The sequence below is a fragment of the Pinus tabuliformis genome, chromosome 8 (genome assembly GCF_031772625.1).
Source record: "Pinus tabuliformis cultivar Carrire ecotype Pingquan chromosome 8, CPIR1, whole genome shotgun sequence".
Lineage (NCBI taxonomy): Eukaryota > Viridiplantae > Streptophyta > Pinopsida > Pinales > Pinaceae > Pinus > Pinus tabuliformis.
The window spans coordinates 377,027,819-377,046,718 of NC_142294.1; the positions used below are offsets into that span (position 1 = coordinate 377,027,819).

Here is an 18,900-nt window from a genome sequence, read left to right on the forward strand (position 1 = left end):
TGGGATTCATTAAGGCCCTCCTTTGACGAATCGCTTCTTGTCGACATCAGCTCATTATCCAAGAAGTTGATCTAGGAACACCCCCCTCAGTACTTTGAAGCTTGCATGCCTCAATGGCAAGTTTCTCACTTCCGGCGACAGGTATACATCAATGACCTTCGACCAGGAGATTTTGCATGGTGTTCGACGCCAAGTCCTTTATTCACACCACGTGAATTGTACTGCAGTACCTTGAGGGTCATTGTCATTATTGGTGATTCCTCTCGTGCTTGTTAACGGTTTTCATCATTGACCGGTAATCAAGCGATGTCTTTCCATGTTCGACTTCAGAACAATTCTCACATGGATCGACTTGTACTTAGAGTGAAGATCGAACGAGTTTGAAGACCCCGGATCTAGTTTCATCCATCCGGGCTGCGATATATATTCAGGAAAGATAAAGACATTTTGACATGTACATCATTGCAGCAGATGATCATCCTACTCAAAGGATGATAATTTCGCCAAAATTATCAGTCTACCATCAGACGATCGTCTGTTCTATGTACAAAAATGAATTTATAAAGCTGAGCATGGGAATGCCCGCCTCAGCTAGATCATGAAAGCAGTATGAATCATAATGTATTGTATTGTATCTTATTACAGGTCTCCTCCCAGCGATTGGATGAACTTCGGATCCTCCTGGTAAAGCATTTCACCCGATAAACGGCCTCATACTTTAGGGGGCAACTGTTATAGACATTTTTGTGCCTTGCATCACTGAGCATGAAATGTCCATAATCAAGGGATCCAAAGTCCCTAAACATGTTGTTCCTACCCCTAGAGGAACAAGGCCAACTAACCACAACATTTCACAAAAGTTCTCCACCTGAAAACACTCAAAAACAAGCTAATTCTGGATCATGTCAACTGCTCCACTGAGCATCTGCGCTGAATGTCAACTGCTCCACTGTCTACCTGCGTTGAATGTCAACTCCAACAAAGGCTACTTGTGCTGGGCGAGTTTGGACAAGTGGCAAGTTCATTCTTCAAGGTGTCTGTTATCACTGAAAATTCTGTTACCAAAAATTGCTCAGATTAGCTTAAGGGCAAAGTGTTTTCGCAGCGCATGAACCCTTTTAGCAGTTTCGCAGCGCTACCTGTTTGGGTGATTTCGTAGCGTGCTACGAAATTGGGGATTTGTTCAAACAATAAATCAGGTCATCACTCTGGATCATTTGTGAGGTATTTTCCAATTTACTTTCACCTGATGATAAGGTTCTTGCCTGAATGGTGCTTACTACTATTGATACTGCAGTGTTTAGAGCCATACAAGAGCCTTTTGGTCCATCACATTCAGTTGTTTAGTTGCAGCCCATTAAGATTAATCTTCAAAAGGAATCATGTTTAAGAATTACTTCTTTTGTGGCTGATGCCATTGTGGTAAATCCTGGTGAGGCTTTACCTGATACTTCGGTGAACGCCCTCTACTTCAGTCTCAAGGAGATTGACCCTACAATTCCGGTAGATGCAGTAAAGCTAGAACGAGACATTTGCAAAATTGTTGATAACTGTTCACATGCAGCAAGAACTTTCAAAATGTGAAACACAGAGGTTGCTAAGCCTTATACTTTACAAAGTAGTTGATCCCTCAAGACAAATAAGAGATGATGCCTTGCAAATGTTTGAGACCCTGTCTATTAAAGAGTGGGCAGAAGAAGTTGAAAGCGCAGGTCGATATCGGGCAGCAGTTGTTGGCAGTCTTCCAGATTCCTATCAACAGTTCCAATATCAACTCTCTGAAAAGCTAGCAAAGGGGTATAAAAGTTGCGAGGGATCTTGGATCTAAAGAAGGATCATGTCATGCTTGCTGGAGCGCTTGCTAGTCATATTGACTTTGGAACGCAGATTGAAATCATTAGCGGTGCTAATGCAAGTTCTGCACAGCCTCGTTTTTATTTCTTACTTTGCATCTAGTACTTATCCGATTTCCTAAAAGAAAATAAAGGGTTTCCTAGTGATCAAACTCCAATACAGGAGGGTGGAGAGTCAAGTTTCTGCATTGAGGATTGAACGACAGCAACGTGCACACATGGCACGCATCCGAGCAGGGTAATGAACACATGGCAGCATACATCCTAATACATCTAGTAGATCACACTCTTTTCTATATGAGAAATTAGGCTTTCAATAAGTCTACAGAACTTGTTTTGTTGTCATTCTAATTGTCTTCACCGTCCAAATGTCATCGACGAAGACAATCCCAATTGAAATCCAGTAAGAATCGTTTTGAATGGATGGAATTTGCATATATCAGATGTTAACATTGCACAGTCCTGTTGTAGTAGGAGCGTTCAAGGCCGCTCAATCCATTTCATGCATATCACTCCCACTCTACAGTTGATGGAGGTTTCGAGGTTATGACATAAGCTATTCTATTTACTCCACGAACACTGTTGCAAATCTACGCAGAAACCTCTGCAAGGAACTTAGGATCAAACTGATACCAATCTGCGGTCTTTCCATCCTCGCAATGTTGCGACAATCCAACTGGAATTGAAAATAGACTTCACAGAAGAGATCAAGAAATTAGGGCTCAACTGAGACTCTAGAGCGTTCACGGGCTTGAATCACTGTTTTGAGCATCAGTTGGAATTCTTTCCGGCACTTCGTTTGGAAGTTTTCTTCACTGCATTCGATTTCTTTGTTCGTTGTGATCGCAGCAGATGCAGGAGAAGGGGCATGTCATAGATCAGCAGAGTCTCGAGGAACTTGTCGAGGATATGACCAAATTTCAGGGCTTTGTGCACAGGAGAAAAGGGCATTGGCCCTCATACTGGCGCCCCCCTGCATTACAAGGGGCTTCCTTTCCATAGAGTTATCAGAGGTTTTATGATACAAGGTGGAGACATCTCAGCTCAAAATGGTACAGGGGGTGAATCAATATATGGATTAAAGTTTGATGATGAAATCTTTCAACTGAAAAATGAGCACAGAGGAATGTTGTCAATGGCAAACTCTGGACCTAATACAAATGGCTCTCAATTTTTCATCACAACAACAAGGATCTCCCATCTCGATGGAAAGCATGTTGTCTTTGGGAAGGTAATTAAAGGCATGGGAGTTGTGCGTGGCATTGAGCATACTCCCACAGAAGGTAGTGACCGCCCTTCTCTAGATGTTGTAATTTCAGATTGTGGGGAGATCCCAAAAGGATCAGATGATGGAATAGTTAATTTCTTCAAAGATGGAGATTTGTATCCAGACTGGCCAGCTGATCTTGATGAGAAATCTGCAGAAATTTCATGGTGGATGAATACAGTAGATTCTGCGAAATGTTTTGGGAATGAAAATTACAAGAAAGGGGATTATAAGATGGCTTTAAGAAAATACAGAAAGGCATTGCGCTATCTTGACATTTGCTGGGAGAAAGAAGAAATTGATGAAGAGAAGAGCAATCATTTAAGGAAGACCAAGTCGCAGATATTTACGAATAATTCTGCTTGTAAATTAAAATTAGGAGATTACAAAGAACAGATCTATGAAGACAGAAAATGAAGATAGTACAGAGTGTGGCTGTGAGACTGCACTAAAGGAAGAATAGATGAATCCTAAAGAAAGGTTGAGGCTATTAACCATGCTCATGTTGGAAATAATACTGAGAGGGGGGGTGAATCAGTATTATCAGATTAATCAAACTTTTCAAATGCCCAAAACATATACGCTACTTCAGTTAAGTGAACCAGCGTGTACACGCTACTGTGACGAAGTAAAACAGCGTATAAGCAGAAAACTCACAATTTAGTTGGCTTATTCTTCAATTAAGTGCATCAGGACATTATTCATCATATTAACAGTAAACATGTGCAGTATAACAGAACAGATAAAAAGCCACACACATGAACACCAAGATATAAGGTGGAAACCCAATGTGGGTGAAAACCACCTGCTGCAAGTTGTCTCTATCTTTCTTAATATGAAACTTCAGTTTACAATCTTTTGTACTGGTGCAGCCTTATACCAGTACGCAGGCTACAACCTGCAGAAGGCTTCAACCTTCTCTCGTTCTCCAAACTTCCTTGGAAGGGAGCTCCAACCCCCTTTTGCTTTTGTACTAGCCAAGATACTAGTACGTAGGTGCTGACCTACAATCTTCCTTCTTCCAGGTATCACTTTTCATACATTTTCAGACTTGGATATTCCTGAAGCACAACATTACAATCTGAAGACCACAATTCATTCAATTTTCACAACAGATCATTGAAGCATAAAACAACCAACTTTGAATCACTGAACCACTGAACCCTGTCAATCACCAGTTACCAGAACACAGAGCAGACTACAGAACTCTGTAATAACAGTCAGATCCCACTGTAAACCCAAATCAAGCTTCAAAAGATATACGCTACTTTAATGAGCAGAAACCGCGTATACACGCGCTTTTACCGAAGCCAAACTGCGTACAGATCTAAAAATAAACTTTCTCAACTTGCAGCTGTACCAGATATTAGTTAGACTCAGAACGTAACATTGCGACAATATGCAGATCTAGAAATACGCATAATCAACCATAACATGATAGTGCATTTCAAACCATTTGATCCCGATCTCTCCTTAGATCTAGTTCTCCATCAACCGATGAGATCTCTCCTTAGCTTAGATCAACCAACTCAGAACCTGCATATCAGATCTCTTTCTCTCTTAGATATTCATGCCTTGTCGAAAGATGATCTTTGCCTAATGATCTTCTTCTCCTTATATAGCCTTAGGCCTTTCTCAATACCAAGAGCCAAAACCATAGTAACACAATACCATCAACTTTAAAACTAGGGATCGACACGCCCGTCGAGACATAATGGTCCGAAATCATAGGCACAACTTCCAAGGTCTAACCACCATGAACCAAAGGAACCTTTCCACATACACGCGCTTTTTCTGAATCTAACTTGCGTGTACACGCGACTTGGGCTTAACGAAAGAGCGTGTATGAGCTTTCTTGCCATGCTGTACTGAGATCTGTCTTCTGATTGAGTTGCCATCACCTGTACTAACCTTTGAGCACCTGTACCATCCACTGAGTGAGTTGCCATCAAGGACAACACTTGAACCATAATGCCAACAATCTCCCCCTTTGGACTTGATGGCAACCACCACACCAAGTCACTCTCCCCCTTTGACATCAAGGGCAAAGGGAGGACCAAGATATTCTCTTCCTTGGTAATCCTTCTGCTGTCCATACTGCTGTCCATACTCCCCCTGAGTACATGCTGAAATCTCCAAGTGTGCTCCCCCTTTGTGAATGCCAAAGAGTACCAATCTATCCATCCTGGTCACCAAGTGCTGTTCATGCTCCCCTTGACTGTAGGCAAGATCTGCAAAAGATGTTCTTCAAGAAGAACATGACTCTATACATCATAAAAGACCTTCCTACCACCAAAGACTCATACATACATCCATTTCTCAACTAAGTGAGGATATACAAAAAAATGACTCATCCACCCAACCAAGTGGGGATACATCAATATTGACTCATCCACCTAACCATGATAATACATGAACATTTCATCATTCATCCCAGGCATAGTGGGGAAACCAACAAAGGCCGTTACATGACCTTGACACCATAAAAGAGACAAGAGAGATACATGACATAGAGACAACAGATCTAGACCAAGACTTAGGAAAGACATCAGCAGTATCTGATAAACATCTTGTTAGATCAGCAACTAGAATTTCTTTCTGAGCTCCTTCTCCTGAAACCAACAACCAAAAACATCTGAATGCCAACAATGCTTTATGAGACTTTTGAGCTGCTCCCCCTGAACCTGTGCCTGTTGCACTCCCTGAAACTGTGCCTGAATAATTCTGACATTCCTATTGCTGTTCAGAACTTCAGAGTTTTCCCTTGCTGTTCAGAACTTCATATACGCGTTTTCTCCTGTATAAAACAGCGTATGTACGCGGATATTCTTTCTGCAACAAGCGTCCAGCATACACGCGACTTTCCCACCATGAATCCGCGTGTATACGCTAATATTACTTCCGTAACCTGCGTATACCAACTTTTCTGTAGAACAAACAAATTTCAACAACAGGATGAAGCATTAACTACTCCCAGCTTTTGTCTGAGATATTCAAAAGTTTCCCTGGGCAGTGGTTTTGTGAGAATATCAGCAACTTGCTCCTTAGAAGGAACATACTCCAACTTGACCTTCTGTTCAAGCACTTGTTCCCGAAGAAAATGGTACTTGATTGGTATGTGCTTGGTCTTTGAGTGCATGACTGGATTCTTTGAAATGCTGATTGCACTTGTATTATCACATAAGATAGAGACAGGTGGAGTGCAAGTGATTTGAAAGTCCTGCAAGGTCTGCATCATCCAAAGAAGTTGTGTACAACAAGATGCTGCAGCTACATATTCTGCTTCAGCTGTAGATAAGGCAATCGAACTTTGTTTCTTGCTGAACCAAGATACTAATCTGGAACCCATGAAGAAAGCACCTCCACTTGTGCTTTTCCTATCATCCACACTTCCAGCCCAATCTGCATCTGTGTAAGCATGAAGAGTGAGATCAGTATTTCTAGGATACCATAAGCCATAGTTTTGGGTCCCTTGAAGATATTTGAAGATTCTTTTGACTGCCTGAAGATGAGTTTCCTTTGGGTTGGCTTGAAATCTTCCAACCATTCCTACTGCATGTGTAATATCTGGTCGAGTACCTGTCAAATAAAGCAAACTCCCAATCATGGATCTATAAGTGGGTTGGTGGACTGCTGCTGATTCATCATTTGCACTGAGGCTGCATCCTGTAACCATGGGTGTACATACTGGTTTTGACTCTTCCATGCCATACTTCTTCAAGATCTGCTTGAGGTATTTGGTTTGAGACAAGAAGATACCTCCTTCATTTTGTTGGATTTGCAATCCAAGAAAATATGTCAATTCTCCAAGAAGTGACATTTCGAATTCTTTCTGCATAACCAAGGCAAAGTTTTGACTCATAGTCTCTTCATTGCTGCCAAAAATAATATCATCTACATAAACAACAAGAATTAGCAATTTGTTATTTTCAACTTTTATATAGAGATTGCTATCTGCTGATCCTTTTGAAAAGCCTTTTTGGTGAAGATATTTGTCCAACCGATAGTACCAAGCCCTTGGAGCTTGTTTGAGCCCATAGAGAGCCTTTTTCAATCTGCATACAAGGTTTGGATCATTCCCAAGAATGAACCCATCTGGCTGCTCAATATATACTTCTTCTTCTAAGTCTCCATTCAGGAAGGCTGATTTCACGTCCATTTGAAATACCTTGAAGTTTTGAAAGCTTGAGAGAGCAAGGAACATTCGGATGGCCTCTAGTCTTGCCACAGGAGCAAAGGTCTCTTCAAAATCTATTCCTTCTTGCTGTGCATACCCTTTACAAACAAGTCTGGCCTTGTTTCTAATTACTTCTCCATTTTCATTTAACTTATTCTTGAAGACCCATTTTGTTCCTATTACATTCTTATCTTTAGGTCTAGGAACCAATTCCCAAGTGTTGTTCCTTTCGATTTGCTCAAGTTCTTCATCCATTGCTTTGACCCAACATTCATCTTTGCATGCTTCTTTCACATTTTGTGGTTCAATGGAGGAGAGTAGAGCCAAGTAGCTTGAAGCTTCTGCAAGTGTCCTTCTTGTTTGTACTCCTGCTTCTTTCTGCCCCACAATCTGAGTTTCTGGATGATTCTTTTGGACATATCTGGATGGAGTCTTTTCTTCTATTCTTGTCTGCTCCTCTGGTTCTTCTTGAGATTCTTCTCTTTCTTGAGGTTCTTCTTCTTCATCATTTCGCCTTTGAGAGTAACCTTCATCTTCTTCATGATGAACTTGCCTAGGAATATATCCCTTCTCATCAACCACTATATCAATACTGTCAACAATTCTGCCAAGTCTTTTATTGTAGCACTTGTATGCTTTGCTATGTGGAGAATAACCAAGAAGAATGCCCTCATCTGCTCTAGGTTCAAGTTTGCCAAGTTGCTCATCAGTGTTCTTAATATAACATTTGCTCCCAAAGATTTTGAAATGCTTTACGGAAGGAGTTTTACCACTCCAAAGCTCATGAGGTGTTTGAGTGCTGTTTACTCGGACATTTGTTTTGTTAAGAATGATAACAGCAGCATGTGCGGCTTCTCCCCAGAAGGTTGCAGGAGTACCTGATTCATCGAGCATAGCACGAGCCATTTGTTGGATAGTTCTGTTCATTCTTTCCACAACCCCATTTTGCTGAGGAGTTCTAGCTGTAGAGAATTCTCTTCTTATCCCATGTTCATCGCAGAAATCAAAAAATTCATTTGATGTGAACTCCCCACCTCTGTCAGATCTGAGGCACTTGATTTTGTGTCCTGATTCATTTTCGGCCAATGCTTTGAAGGATTTGAATTTTTCGAATGCTTCATCTTTGTGCTTCATAAGCCCTAACCAAACAAACCTTGAGAAATCATCAATGAATAATATCAGATATTCTTCTCCTCGAGGTGACCTTTTTCTAAATGGACCACATACATCTGTATGGACTAGCTCAAGAGGCAAGCTAGCTGATCCTTCCTTCTCTGGAAAGTTAGTTCTGGTCTGCTTTCCAAACTGACAAGATTTGCATATGGTGTTGTCTGGAATTTTGATATCTGGAAGATCGCGAACTGCCTGATATTTGCATGCTTTCCTTATTTGTGAGAAGCTTAGATGTCCCAACCTTCGATGCCATAACCAGTGCTCTTCATCCTTGCTAAGATAGCATTGTTGTTGTTCTTCTTCAAATATGTACAGATTATTTGGAGTTCTTTTGCCTTTGAGAACTGTTTTACCTGTATCAAGATCACGAACAAGACATCCATTCGATCTGAAAATAACCTCTGTTTTTTGATCACACATCTGGCTGACACTTAGAAGATTATGTTTCAATCCATCAACATACAAAACATTTCCAGCCTTGACCTTTTCTTTTAAAGGAGCAATACCTTTTCCTTTTATAGTAGCAGGAGTATCATTTCCAAAAGAGACTTTCTTTCCCTTTTCTAAAGTAGAATAAGATTCAAGTTTTTCTTTATCACCTGTCATATGTTTCGAACATCCACTGTCAATGTACCATAGATTTTCCTGTCCTTCTGCATAAAATGCTATCCCACATCTTTCTGTTTGAGGTTCCTTTATTCTCCATGTTTTGGTGCTTGTGGCTTGTTCCTTTTTCTCCTGAAACCTGCTCCTGCATTCAGAGTCTTTATGACCAAAATTATTGCAAATAGAACATTCAACTTCATTTTCAAGCACCGAAAAGTTGTTATAGGTCCTTTTTGTAATCTCTGTCATACTTCTTTGTTTTTGAGCTTCCCTAGTCATGATTGTTTTATATGCAACACATTGAGCTGCTCTGTGACCAAAGTTGTGGCAAGAAAAGCATTGTCCATTGAAGAAGCTTCTGCGGTTATTGAATCTACCAGCCAACTGATTGTAATTTCTATTTTCATCTATTCTTGAGCCAAACTGAGAAGATTTTACCTGTGGTTGGTTGTAGCTTTTGTTCATCCTCAAGGAGGATTGTCCCTGATAGTTTCTGTTTGTAACTCGTCCTTGCTTTACCTGATTATCTTCATTGTTCTTCCGCTCATTTCCTCTTGCTGCATCAAGATAACTTTTTGAGGTGGATGCTTGAGAGGTTTCTCCATTATAGCCCAAACCTGTTTTGTTTAGAGGAGACCGCTGCACACTAATAATCTCATCCAAGGTTTCAGATCCTTTGACAAATTTAAGATTAATAGTTTTTGTTTTCTCAATTTCTTTTCTGAGACCAACAATTTCACCTTCTAGTTTTTCAAGATGTTTTTCCTTTTCATCAATTTGAAATTGCAAAGTATCAATAATCACATTCCTTTCTTCTATGCTTCTCTTGAGTCTAGTGATTTCATTATAGAGATTATCCACATCTATAGCATCCTCATAATCATCATCTTCAAATGCCATTAACAGCTTATATTTATTACCTTGTTCATCTTCATCACTGTTTGATAAGCCATCACTATCTTCATGGGTGTAGTAGCTTTTCCTATTTGCACTTTGTTTCTTGTTCCATCTAGCAGGTTCTTTTCCTTTATCCTTATAAGGGCATTTTGCAGCATAATGACCTACTTTCCCACAAGCAAAACATTTGAAAGGTAGCTTACCTCTGAACCTTCCAGAACCCCTTTGAAGATTTCTGACAAAGTTTGATTCTTCTTCCTCTTCTTCTGGAACATGGCTTGCTTCATAGTAATCTTCTTTTCCTGATGCCTTAAAAGCAGCTTCCCTTCTGTCAGATGGACCTCCCTTTCTCATTTCATAAGCGGTTAGAATTCCATGTAGCTGAGACATAGTGAGAACACGGAGATTTTCTTTTTCTTCTATTGCAGATACTTTAGATTCAAACTTGGGGGATAAAGATCTTAGAACCTTTTGAACTACTATAGTTTCTCTTATTTCTTCACCCAAGTTTTTCATACAATTAACAATCTCATCTACCCGGAGAAAATAATTAGCCACACTTTCATCATTATACATCCTGAGAGTCTCATATTGAATCCTGAGTGTTTGAAGTTTAGCTTCCTTTACCTGTTCATCTCCTTCATAGCTAGTGATCATTTTGTCCCATATTTCTTTTGCTGATTTGAAGTGCATGACCTTCATGAATTCTGTTTGAGATATACTTCCTAATAGGGTAGCGACTGCTTTTGCATTTGTTTCATATGCCTTTTTTTCATCTGGATCTGTAGGAGTAGCTGAAGGAAAAGCATAGCCTTTTTCTACAATGTCCCAAACTTCTGTACCAAGAGATTGAAGATATGCAGTAACTCTTACCTTCCAATAATTGAAATTTGTTCCATCAAAAACCGGTGGCCTGATTGATGCTTCTTTCTCGTAGTTGCTCATGATGAATGATCTTCCTTCAAGCGATCAAGCTTCTCTGAAGGACCTGCTCTGATTCCAATTGTTGGAAATAATACTGAGAGGGGGGGTGAATCAGTATTATCAGATTAATCAAACTTTTCAAATGCCCAAAACATATACGCTACTTCAGTTAAGTGAACCAGCGTGTACACGCTACTGTGACGAAGTAAAACAGCGTATAAGCAGAAAACTCACAATTTAGTTGGCTTATTCTTCAATTAAGTGCATCAGGACATTATTCATCATATTAACAGTAAACATGTGCAGTATAACAGAACAGATAAAAAGCCACACACATGAACACCAAGATATAAGGTGGAAACCCAATGTGGGTGAAAACCACCTGCTGCAAGTTGTCTCTATCTTTCTTAATATGAAACTTCAGTTTACAATCTTTTGTACTGGTGCAGCCTTATACCAGTACGCAGGCTACAACCTGCAGAAGGCTTCAACCTTCTCTCGTTCTCCAAACTTCCTTGGAAGGGAGCTCCAACCCCCTTTTGCTTTTGTACTAGCCAAGATACTAGTACGTAGGTGCTGACCTACAATCTTCCTTCTTCCAGGTATCACTTTTCATACATTTTCAGACTTGGATATTCCTGAAGCACAACATTACAATCTGAAGACCACAATTCATTCAATTTTCACAACAGATCATTGAAGCATAAAACAACCAACTTTGAATCACTGAACCACTGAACCCTGTCAATCACCAGTTACCAGAACACAGAGCAGACTACAGAACTCTGTAATAACAGTCAGATCCCACTGTAAACCCAAATCAAGCTTCAAAAGATATACGCTACTTTAATGAGCAGAAACCGCGTATACACGCGCTTTTACCGAAGCCAAACTGCGTACAGATCTAAAAATAAACTTTCTCAACTTGCAGCTGTACCAGATATTAGTTAGACTCAGAACGTAACATTGCGACAATATGCAGATCTAGAAATACGCATAATCAACCATAACATGATAGTGCATTTCAAACCATTTGATCCCGATCTCTCCTTAGATCTAGTTCTCCATCAACCGATGAGATCTCTCCTTAGCTTAGATCAACCAACTCAGAACCTGCATATCAGATCTCTTTCTCTCTTAGATATTCATGCCTTGTCGAAAGATGATCTTTGCCTAATGATCTTCTTCTCCTTATATAGCCTTAGGCCTTTCTCAATACCAAGAGCCAAAACCATAGTAACACAATACCATCAACTTTAAAACTAGGGATCGACACGCCCGTCGAGACATAATGGTCCGAAATCATAGGCACAACTTCCAAGGTCTAACCACCATGAACCAAAGGAACCTTTCCACATACACGCGCTTTTTCTGAATCTAACTTGCGTGTACACGCGACTTGGGCTTAACGAAAGAGCGTGTATGAGCTTTCTTGCCATGCTGTACTGAGATCTGTCTTCTGATTGAGTTGCCATCACCTGTACTAACCTTTGAGCACCTGTACCATCCACTGAGTGAGTTGCCATCAAGGACAACACTTGAACCATAATGCCAACAGCTCATTTACAGGTTGTTCTCATAACCTTGTCCAAAGCATCAACTATGCGTAGTGAATTTTTAAAGGCAAGGAAGAAGACTGTGTTTTTGAAATTACACAGCAGTTTCGTAGCGCGCTACGAAACTGCTGTAGGTGGTGATTTTAAACGCAGAACAGCTATGTTGGTGAGATGACCGAGAAATTTGAAAGAGAGACACCTATCCATCAATACGGCCTACAGCACATCCAGGATGTGGCAGCCCGCTCTTTTTGTTAAAGGATAAAAGCAAGGATAAAGCATACTCCTTTGGATTCGAATATGTTGAGGCAAATCAAAGACAGACAAACAGGAACAGTTTCCTATATTTCAGGGTGTTGGAAACATGTTATATTAAAGGCCAGCAAGCAACTATCGACACCTATCACAGCCAAACTAAGAGAAGCCACTTGTCAAAGAATGAGCCTGTTCTCTCCTTTTTCTCGTAGGAGCACCATCTTGGTTGTAATAAATGCCATTTCCAGCATGATGTAGAACTAGAGTTTTAATTGTTTTAGGAGTCCAGCGCTGTCAATTAATAGTCAGCTGTAATTAATAGTTAGTTAAAAGTAAGTAGGTGTCATCATAGGCAGAATCGAGCTCCCCTCATGCTGGAGGAGGAGACTCAAGGTAGTTTTAGTTTTGTTTTCCTATATATAGGAGAAACTCTGATGTAAGTGGGGTTGGAGATTTATGAAAAAAACAGAGTTCTTATATCAGCTTATGTAAAAGACTTTTGACAGTAATAGAAAGATTACTTTTTCTTCCCAAGATTCATCTTGTGTTGAATGCTCAGAATATATGTGATTTTGTCATTATCCTTTATGTTTTACAGCTCACTAAATATGCAATCACTCTGAATTCACCTAGTGCTCAGACTTCCTGTGTATATTTATGAGTTGAGGTTCTTTTTGAGAAATGTTCTGAGTGTTTAAACATTATATGCCTTGGCTTCCATGATTGAGTAGTTAATAGTTTACTGCAGAGGTGTTTGACTCCATGAGCCCAATGGAAGAAATGTTATTTTGTTGTTCCAACCAGCTTATTTTCATGTACTATTTGAAGAGTTAGCCATCTTTTCTTGTTATTAATCCATATCAAAAATCTGTGAGAGAGCCCTCTCTGACTAAGGAGGCTAAGCCTTAGTCTAAAGCCTGGTTTGAAATAGTTGCATGAGCTCTTGCTAAGTAGCAGCCCTTAGTACACGATTTTGTGATAACATTTTGGTGCGTCTGCCGAGAGCCTGATGATTACTCATTCCCGAAGTTTTAAGATTGAATTTCTGAAGGTAGCAGGAGTTCAAAGTGGTTTTCGAGGCTGCAAACCTACCTTGGTGACTCCATTGTTGAAGAATTCAAACTTCATACATTCATGGTGATTCCACTGGAGTTATGAAGGACCCAGAAGCTACCATTCTTAGTTCAAGGTATGCATGCATAGATTTTTCAGGAATTCATGGTTTCCCAAATCAGTTTCCCAAGGATGCATATTTTCTAAGGAATGGTCCCAAATTTAATGGAGAAGATTTGAGTTTGACTCTGAAGCATATCTCAGATTTCTGTCATTTTGCTGAGCTTCTTAGAGTTAAACATGAGGATGTTTGCATAAGGTTATTCTATGATTCACTTCAAGGGAAATGCAAACAATGGGTTGAAAGCTTTCCTGTCAAATCCATTAAGTCATTTCAAGACTTTTGGCTTATGTTTTTGGAGGAATGGATAGATAGGTTAGAGGTGGTGGTGAACTCTCCTTCAGTTGAGGGTTTCAAACAATGGAATGATGATCATAGTAAAGAAGAAACAAATGAATCTTTTTCTTTGTCCTTATCCTCATATCTAAAATCCTTTGACTGCAAGGCAGAGGATAGGATGAGATTTTTGGATGAATTTGCTGAGGACCTTGAAAAAGAAATTGAAGGTTTAGAAGGACAAATTCAGGCATATAGTTTTCATAATCATGATCATTATTTTCAGAAGTTTTCTATGGCAGAACGCAAGGAGAGAATGTTGGTTCCTTTCTCTTTCACGATTGAGGAACTGAACACTGCTGTTGAAGATCAGTTTGCGCAGCTGGAAAGTTACAAGGAAAAACAAGCTGATCATGTATTCTGGGATCCTATAGCTGATTACATGGAAGAGTTTTACTCTCAAGTTTTTCAGTTTTCCTATAAAGATCAGAGACAATTTCAGTGGCAGGGGTCATCACACTATCAGATTGGCTCTGAACTCCGATGCAGTCAAAGAAATCAAATATCAGATAAAACAGAGGATTGGCTACATTGGAAATTTCATATTGATTGAGCAGAAAGAAGTTGAAATGGTTAGGGTAGGTAGGTAGAGGTAAATGCAAATAAGCTCAAGGTTAACTGAGCATTTCTTTTTTCAGTAGATGTAGCTTTCTTTCTCCTACAGTCATGCTGGTCAAGCAAATTTCTGTTTGTCAAATAAGTTTTATAAGGCACTGGAACTGCAGGTTCTTAGTGTACCACAAGGGCACACTATCCCAAGTGGAGCCACTATTATCACTGAAATTTCTGTTACCAAAAATTGCTCAGATTAGCTTAAGGGCAAAGTGTTTTCGCAGCGCATGAACCCTTTTAGCAGTTTCTCAGCGCTACCTGTTTGGGTGATTTCGTAGCGTGCTACGAAATTGGGGATTTGTTCAAACAATAAATCAGGTCATCACTCTGGATCATTTGTGAGGTATTTTCCAATTTACTTTCACATGATGATAAGGTTCTTGCCTGAATGGTGCTTACTACTATTGATACTGCAGTGTTTAGAGCCATACAAGAGCCTTTTGGTCCATCACATTCAGTTGTTCAGTTGCAGCCCATTAAGATTAATCTTCAAAAGGAATCATGTTTAAGAATTACTTCTTTTGTGGCTGATGGCATTGTGGTAAATCCTGGTGAGGCTTTACCTGATACTTCAGTGAACGCCCTCTACTTCAGTCTCAAGGAGATTGACCCTACAATTCTGGTAGATGCAGTAAAGCTAGAACGAGACATTTGCAAAATTGTTGATAACTGTTCACATGCAGCAAGAACTTTCAAAATGTGAAACACAGAGGTTGCTAAGCCTTATACTTTACAAAGTAGTTGATCCCTCAAGACAAATAAGAGATGATGCCTTGCAAATGTTTGAGACCCTGTCTATTAGAGAGTGGGCAGAAGAAGTTGAAAGCGCAGGTCGATATCGGGCAACAGTTGTTGGCAGCCTTCCAGATTCCTATCAACAGTTCCAATATCAACTCTCTGCAAAGCTAGCAAAGGGGTATAAAAGTTGCGAGGGATCTTGGATCTAAAGAAGGATCATGTCATGCTTGCTGGAGCGCTTGCTAGTCATATTGACTTTGGAACGTAGATTGAAATCATTAGCGGTGCTAATGCAAGTTCTGCATAGCCTCGTTTTTATTTCTTACTTTGCATCTAGTACTTATCCGATTTCCTAAAAGAAAATAAAGGGTTTCCTAGTGATCAAACTCCAATACAAGAGGGTGGAGAGTCAAGTTTCTGCATTGAGGATTGAACGACAGCAACGTGCAGACATGGCACGCATCTGAGCAGGGTAATGAACACATGGCAGCATACATCCTAATACATCTAGCAGATCACACTCTTTTCTATATGAGAAATTAGGCTTTCAATAAGTCTACAGAACTTGTTTTGTTGTGATTCTAATTGTCTTCACCGTCCAAATGTCATCGACGAAGACAATCCCAATTGAAATCCAGTAAGAATCGTTTTGAATGGATGGAATTTGCATATATCAGATGTTAACATTGCACAGTCATGTTGTAGTAGGAGCGTTCAAGGCCACTCAATCCATTTCATGCATATCACTCCCACTCTACAGTTGATGGAGGTTTCGAGGTTATGACATAAGCTATTCTATTTACTCCACGAACACTGTTGCAAATCTACGCAGAAACCTCTGCAAGGAACTTAGGATCAAACTGATACCAATCTGCGGTCTTTCCATCCTCGCAATGTTGCGACAATCCAACTGGAATTGAAAATAGACTTCACAGAAGAGATCAAGAAATTAGGGCTCAACCGAGACTCTAGAGCGTTCACGGGCTTGAATCATTGTTTTGAGCATCAGTTGGAATTCTTTCCAGCACTTCGTTTGGAAGTTTTCTTCACTGCATTCGATTTCTTTGTTCGTTGTGATCGCAGCAGATGCAGGAGAAGGGGCATGTCATAGATCAGCAGAGTCTCGAGGAACTTGTCGAGGATATGACCAAATTTCAAGGCTTTGTGCACAGGAGAAAAGGGAATTGGCCCTCATACTGGCGCCCCCCTGCATTACAAGGGGCTTCCTTTCCATAGAGTTATCAGAGGTTTTATGATACAAGGTGGAGACATCTCAGCTCAAAATGGTACAGGGGGTGAATCAATATATGGATTAAAGTTTGATGATGAAATCTTTCAACTGAAAAATGAGCGCAGAGGAATGTTGTCAATGGCAAACTCTGGACCTAATACAAATGGCTCTCAATTTTTCATCACAACAACAAGGATCTCCCATCTCGATGGAAAGCATGTTGTCTTTGGGAAGGTAATTAAAGGCATGGGAGTTGTGCGTGGCATTGAGCATACTCCCACAGAAGGTAGTGACCGCCCTTCTCTAGATGTTGTAATTTCAGATTGTGGGGAGATCCCAAAAGGATCAGATGATGGAATAGTTAATTTCTTCAAAGATGGAGATTTGTATCCAGACTGGCCAGCTGATCTTGATGAGAAATCTGCAGAAATTTCATGGTGGATGAATACAATAGATTCTGCGAAATGTTTTGGGAATGAAAATTACAAGAAAGGGGATTATAAGATGGCTTTAAGAAAATACAGAAAGGCATTGCGCTATCTTGACATTTGCTGGGAGAAAGAAGAAATTGATGAAGAGAAGAGCAATCATTTAAGGAAGACCAAGTCGCAGATATTTACGAATAATTCTGCTTGTAAATTAAAATTAGGAGATTACAAAGAACAGAGCTATGAAGACAGAAAATGAAGACAGTACAGAGTGTGGCTGTGAGACTGCACTAAAGGAAGAATAGATGAATCCTAAAGAAAGGTTGAGGCTATTAACCATGCTCATTTACAGGTTGTTCTCATAACCTTGTCCAAAGCATCAACTATGCATAGTGAATTTTTAAAGGCAAGGAAGAAGACTGTGTTTTTGAAATTACACAGCAGTTTCGTAGCGCGCTACGAAACTGCTGTAGGTGGTGATTTTAAACGCAGAACAGCTATGTTGGTGAGATGACCAAGAAATTTGAAAGAGAGACACCTGTCCATCAATACGGCCTACAACACATCCAGGATGTGGCAGCCCGCTCTTTTTGTTAAAGGATAAAAGCAAGGATAAAGCATACTCCTTTGGATTCAAATATGTTGAGGCAAATCAAAGACAGACAAACAGGAACAGTTTCCTATATTTCAGGGTGTTGGAAACATGTTATATTAAAGGCCAGCAAGCAACTATCGACACCTATCACAGCCAAACTAAGAGAAGCCACTTGTCAAAGAATGAGCCTGTTCTCTCCTTTTTCTCGTAGGAGCACCATCTTGGTTGTAATAAATGCCATTTCCAGCATGATGTAGAATTAGAGTTTTAATTGTTTTAGGAGTCCAGCGCTGTCAATTAATAGTCAGCTGTAATTAATAGTTAGTTAAAAGTAAGTAGGTGTCATCATAGGCAGAATCGAGCTCCCCTCATGCTGGAGGAGGAGACTCAAGGTATTTTTAGTTTTGTTTTCCTATATATAGGAGAAACTCTGATGTAAGTGGGGTTGGAGATTTATGAAAAAAACAGAGTTCTTATATCAGCTTATGTAAAAGACTTTTGACAGTAATAGAAAGATTACTTTTTCTTCCCAAGATTCATCTTGTGTTGAATGCTCAGAATATATGTGATTTTGTCATTATCCTTTATGTTTTACAGCTCACTAAATATGCAATCACTCTGAATTCACCTAGTGCTCAGACTTCCTGTGTATATTTATGAGTTGAGGTTCTTTTTGAGAAATGTTCTGAGTGTTTAAACATTATATGCCTTGGCTTCCATGATTGAGTAGTTAATAGTTTACTGTAGAGGTGTTTGACTCCATGAGCCCAATGGAAGAAATGTTATTTTGTTGTTCCAACCAGCTTATTTTCATGTACTGTTTGAAGAGTTAGCCATCTTTTCTTTTTATTCATCCATATCAAAAATCTGTGAGAGAGCCCTCTCTGACTAAGGAGGCTAAGCCTTAGTCTAAAGCCTGGTTTGAAATAGTTGCATGAGATCTTGCTAAGTAGCAGCCCTTAGTACACGATTTTGTGATAACAGTGTCAATGCCCAGGAAGCTTCCAAAATGACACTTGCATCAAGGACTTCGCCTAGTGATGAGTAAGAGGTTCCAAATGTCCAAGTGGAAGCAAGA

General features: G+C 39.9%; 2 pseudogenes; both read left to right on the top strand.

Annotated features, from left to right (window-relative positions):
• Window positions 1-2,980: 2,980 nt before the first annotated feature.
• LOC149235677 (peptidyl-prolyl cis-trans isomerase CYP40 pseudogene) lies at window positions 2,981-3,537 on the top strand (annotated as a pseudogene).
• A 13,184-nt stretch (window positions 3,538-16,721) lies between these two features.
• LOC149235678 (peptidyl-prolyl cis-trans isomerase CYP40 pseudogene) lies at window positions 16,722-17,486 on the top strand (annotated as a pseudogene).
• Window positions 17,487-18,900: the final 1,414 nt, after the last annotated feature.